At 43.2% G+C, this 6000-nt stretch overlaps 1 long non-coding RNA gene across 1 annotated transcript; it reads left to right on the top strand.

The window, feature by feature from the left end:
- The first annotated feature begins 2129 nt into the window (after positions 1–2129).
- Positions 2130–4475, top strand: LOC125514081. The gene is made up of 2 exons (XR_007286257.1): positions 2130–3014; positions 3863–4475. It is a non-coding gene; the product is annotated as an uncharacterized LOC125514081 (long non-coding RNA).
- Positions 4476–6000: the final 1525 nt, after the last annotated feature.

Raw genomic sequence — 6000 nt, 5'->3', positions numbered from 1 at the left:
CATTTCCGATAACACTATTTTGGCTTATGAGATGATACACTTTTTGAAGAGAAAGAGAACTAGAGCTACTAGCTATGCGGCACTCAAACTTGATATGAGTAAGGCCTACGACAGGGTGAACTGGGATTTTATGGAGAAAATCATGACACGGTTGGGTTTTGATAGTGCCTTTGTGGAACAAATCAGCAAGTGTATGTATATTGTACGCTACAGATTTAAGGTAAATGGGTCTTGTACCGAGACAGTTATTCCAGGACAAGGTTTGAGGCAGGGAGACCCAATTTCTCCGTACTTATTTCTTATTTGTGTTGAGGGTTTCTCCACTTTGCTTGATCATGACGAATACATGGGTTCGATTAGAGGCATCAAAGTAGCACCTGAGGGCCCTACCGTCACACACCTGCTTTTCGCTGATGATTCCTTGCTGTTGTTGGAGGCCACCGAGGAGAGTGTGTCCATAGTGAATGAAATTCTTGAAGTATATGAGAAGGGGTCGGGCCAAATTATTAATCGGGACAAGTCTTCTGTGCTCTTCAGCAAGAACACGTTGCAGCTTAGGAAACAAACCTTACTACATCTTCTCGACCTACAGAACGAAGGTCAACAGGGCAAGTATTTGGGGCTGCCTCGCTATGTGGGCAAGGCTCGTCAAGCCTGCTTTTGAATACCTCCGAGACAGAATCCGGGACCTACTTCAGGGTTATAAAATCAAGATGCTGTCAAAGAAGGGTAAGGAAATCCTAATAAAAATGGTTGCCCAAGCAATTCCAGCCTATGCCATGGCCTGTTTTGATCTGACAAAGTCCTTGTGTGAGAGTATAAGCCACATGATCTGCCGTTTTTCTGGGATAACCAAGAGATGAGCATAAACATCACTGGGTTGGCTGGGAGAAGATGACCCATCCGAAGGAACAGGGAGGGATTGGGTTTAGGGATCTACACGCATTCAATATTGCAATGTTGTCTCGCCAAGTTTGGAGGTTGATCCAGGCACCAGATTCGCTCTATGCTCGTGTTCTACGTGCTAAATACTACCCGGACGGCGACATTTTTGCAGCTACAGCGACCCCGGGCATCAGTTATGTTTGGGGGAGCATCCTTCAAGGGGTGTCCATCATGAATGAGGGGATGGTGTGGAGGGTGGGTTCGGGTGAGCATACCCGGATCTGGCAGGACCCCTTGCTCCCTGCTGGTGTTGTTCGGTTTCCAAGGTCTCCCCATCGCAATACCATCCTGACTAAAGTCTGAGAGCTTATCGACCCGTATACACACTCCTGGGATGAGCTGTTGGTTAGACAAACGTTCAATCCGGAAGAGACTGATATAATACTAAAGATTCCAACTTTTGAGCAACATGAGGACTTCTTGGCTTGGCAATTCGATAGCAAGGGCTTATTTTCAGTGAGGTCTGCGTACAGAGTTCACCTTGACATGAAGAAACGGCTGGCCCCTAGGCAGCAGGGTGAGGGCGTCGCCGGTGATACAGCTTATGGAAAAATGTGGCAGAACCTCTGGAAGATTAGATGTCTCGGGAAAGTGCATCATTTTTTGTGGAGAGTCGCTCATAATAGTCACCCTATGCTGAGGAATATTGAACGGATTGGGATCGAGCTCGATACTAGCTGTGTCCTTTACCATAGATTATTGGAGGATGGCGGACATCTTTTTTTCAGATGTAAGGAGGTCAAGAAGATTTGGCGTGTGTGTGAGCTGGAGTCGTCCCGGTTAAACCGGCTGCAATGTCAGTCACCGAGCGAAATCCTCGCCACCATATTTGCCCTTTCAGAGGATAGGAAGCTGAGAATCATATTTAGAATCATTATAACTGAGCAATTTTCAAGCCCTCCCAGGCCATTAACCTACACAGCCGTCTGATCGTCACCTTTTGCGATTTTCGGTCGTCGGATTGGCCCTGGATCGCACGTACGCTCGCTTCGTGCGCTACCGTTAAGCGCCAGCCATTCTGGGCCGCTGCTCTGATGACTTTTTTGGGCCTTTGTCGTTAAATTGGGTATAAATGGGCTTCTATTACCCTCCCATCCGGGCAGGCGAAGGTACACTACTGGGCTTGGGAGGCGTACGAGGCTATGAGCGACTGCGTTAGGTCCGTCCACTCGCGGCCCTAAACCCTAATCCAATCCCGATCAAGGCGCGGCGGGGCGACCGCATACTCCTGATTCGGTTGCTTCCAAAAAAAAGTCCCGATTGGAGGCGCAGCGGGAGCGACCGCATCGAATCCATCCACTCCGGATCCGAGGCGCAGAGAGGATCCAATGCATCCAGTCCGTGAATCGCTGTCCGACTGTTCGTCTCTTGAAACTGCTACCGTGGGTTTGAAGGAAGTAATCACTCTTCAGTTTCTCTCCAACCATTCATGGCGGATGATGTGCGCCCCTCGCGGTCATTAATGGATGCCTGGGTCTTTGTTTCTCATTCTTCCGCTGTGTATATATGCTTCATCTACCCTCAATCTTCTAACTCCGGCGACAGAACATCCATCAGCATGGTGCTCTTCTAGGCTCCCCTCTATCTTTATTTTTTATCATCCATGTACGATATTTGCTTCTTCCACCCAACGATTACATTGTATCCTCCCAATCTAATTTTGTGCAGGTATTGTTCAAACTGGGAGATGGCCGATTGATTCGGCCAGATATTGGAAACTGGCTCTCGCTTTTTTTTTCTGAAATTCTTTAGGTGATAGTTCTAATGGCTTCTGGGCAGGTAATTACTTCACTTGGACTACCAGATTTCATTTTATCGATTCATGTTTTACCATCCATGTTTTTACAGCATAGAAGATTACTCATATATCTGTTATCCACACCATGGTTCTTCTATTTGTTGCTGTACGCAACAGGTTAAGTGGAACAGTGTAGTTATATGCGCAAAAGAATGTAGCCATACTGTTATAGACGGGGGTGAAGCCTCAGTATCTTCTTCTATGCAGAAGTGAGCAAAGCCCAATAATCTTACCAATATTTGGAAGTATGTGTGTGGATTTTCAAGACATGGTGAGTTTCTTTCTAGATTAATATTGTGAACAGAATTTGAATCAAGGTGCAAGGAACTCCAATTCGAGTTACCTCAGATCCATGCCTAAAACTGAAACCTATCAGCTCTTGACAAGCTAATACTTAACAATTTGCTCATGTTTTTCGCCATCCATGTAAATGCAGCCTTTATCTCGAGGGATGTTCATGTGCGGGTCTTTCCAACTTACAGAGTTGAACTTTTATCGATTATCATTGATGGAACCACCAACTAATAAAATGGGGGAGAAATGCCTCTATTTTTTTCCATAGCAAGCATGAACGGGTAGCAAAAATAAGTTATTTAGTGTTAAGTTGCACATAAATCTAAATAGTAGTAACTGATATCCCTCTTCTATTTTCTCCATACGATGCACCAATGGGTAACAAAAATATCCATCAAATTTGCATGAGCAGTGTTATGTTCCCATCAATAAAGATTTCACCATTGGAGACAAAACAATCAGGCAAAATAATAGTACAGTATAATGGACCTATTCCAGCTACACAACCAAAAGAAAAGTTTGCTGCTGCGCTTGCAGATTTAGCTTCACTGCAGGCAGAATGCAGCTTAGTTAGAAAACAGACCTACCTACTGGGTGTCAGACTAGCTCCTGTGGCTTTTCGATAAAAGGAGAGACAACTGGGAGCTGCCTGTCGAGTCAAGGACTCTAATGTAGCTTTCATGCAGCTTAATTTAGACTCCCCTCATTCTCAGTAGATTGTGCTTTCATCTCTGAATTCATGACATTCTCATTATTTGCAGAATTTTTGGTTTTGTTCATTTCCATTTGTAAGATCTTGATGTATGGGAAATGTAATATTTTCAGGTAAGATGCACTTGGTTCAGTCTGGGGGCAGTGATGTCAGCAAATCATTGGAAGAGTTCAGTAAGTGCAGTCTGTATTTCATTATTTTTCTTACAAGGGAAGGCATCACGGCATATAATAAATAAGTGAAGACCATCGGACAGGCAATGTTATTCTTTTCAGTGCTCTCCGCTGTGTCCGTGATCGGATTTGTGTGCATAAAGAAGTGGATGAACCTGTAACATGTGTTCATCACATAAGATCATCATAACAACCTTCCTTTTGGCAGGGGAGGGGCTATTTTAGTTACAACCTGAGGCACAACGAGCAGGAGGAGTTGGCCAACTGGCGTGCTAGATTAAGGGCATGTTTGCCTAAGCACTTTTATTAGTTCCGTTGATAATACCAGGACTGGAGAACTGAAAGCCCTTGTAGATGCAAGAGGTGTGCTATTAAACCAAAAAATTAAGTGCACAACATAATACTATTACATAGTTCACGTGGTTACCCAAATACTTAGCATTTTCTCTACCCAAATATGAGTGTAATGTTTCAGATCATATATTCCCAGTATTATTAAGACATCATGTATGTGAAGTTATTTGTGCTATTCCAATGCTATTTTTTGCAAATCTCTGAACGTGCCCTTCCTTCTGCGATGTACTTGTAAGTGTTTGGTAGATTTGAATATGCACTCATCTGAAAGCTCACTTGTTTCATTTAAGTTTTCACCATAACGATTCAGGGACCTTGAATCTGATTTGTCAAATGTAATCTTACATGAGAAAAAGCATGCTTCATTAGGAAAAAAATAAAGTTGATTTAAGCAATATAACATTGATAACCAAACATATTTTCTCTCCGGTTGGTCCTCCATAGGATCTTTTCTTTCTTTATTAAAATGACCAAAAAACCCTATGTGAAGCTATAGCTTAATGTGCGAACGAATTTAACCCAGACAATTAAGACACTATACTATAATTGACGTGACAAATTTTAACCCCTGACAATGAGACACTACTACAATTGATGTGACAAACTTATTGCATCATCAATTGTTACAACTGCACGTTGTACACACAAAAACTGAAATCAAACACAATATTGTAGTGAGATATATAAAGTCCTTCGCACGCCTGTGGACCAACTATTATCAGCTTCATGGGAGACACTATCACTTTGTACTAACACATTATTATCTGTATAAACTAACATGAACTCTATGTTTGTACATAAATTTCTAACACTCTCACATAGCATTCAAAATAGACGGGTGCAGCAACGCACGCCATCAACGATCTAGTGCTTTCTATGGCTGTGGTGGACGGAGAGGAATAAAGGCAATCATAAGCAAAAGAGAGCTACACCTGAGGAGTTCTGCTTCCTTTTGAGAAGCATTTTGCTGAATGGTGTGTCTTTTATGCAAAAACAAAGAAAGCGCAGATTCTGAGCAAACCTCTGTGGAGTAAACTGATGGTGGATAAGGTTAAAATAAATATTGACAGTGCTTTCGATGTTGCTAAACAGACCACGGGTTGGGGCTCTGTGGCTCGAGATCATACAGGTGAGGTGTTGTTTGCTGCTGCTAGAAGGCTTGTGCACATAAATGAAGCTCTGCACGCTGAAGCAACTGCGCTATTGCATGCCATACACTTAGTTGAGGAGCATGGTATGGGGCGTGTCATTTTTGAGACAGACTGTCTTGGACTTGCTCAAGCCATTAATTCCACGGTGCATGACCGCTCCAACCTTGGTGTTGTCTTCCGTGAGGCTACATATCTCCTACCAACGAGTTTTAACAAGTGGAGCATTGTTCACTGCCCAAGAGATTGTAACAAGCCTGCCCATGAGTTGGCAACTATAGGTAGATGCATCGAACAGCGGCTCTGACTATCAGATTTCCCTCACAATGTAATCGTGGCTGTGACCGACAATTTGGTCGGTCCAACGTAATTTGAAATGCAAGATGTTCCAGTTATATATATATATATATATATATATATATATATATATATATGTGTGTGTGTGTGTGTGTGTGTGTGTGTGTGTGTGTGTGTGTGTGTGTGTGTGTGTATAAGTAAAATGTTTGGGGCACCTAGGTGCATGGGCACCTAGGCCGTTTATGGCAAGTCATTTTTATTAGTGCATGGCGTGCAATC

The sequence above is a fragment of the Triticum urartu genome, chromosome 6 (assembly GCF_003073215.2).
Source record: "Triticum urartu cultivar G1812 chromosome 6, Tu2.1, whole genome shotgun sequence".
Taxonomy (NCBI): Eukaryota; Viridiplantae; Streptophyta; class Magnoliopsida; order Poales; family Poaceae; genus Triticum; species Triticum urartu.
This window is presented reverse-complemented; position numbering and strand designations above follow the sequence as displayed.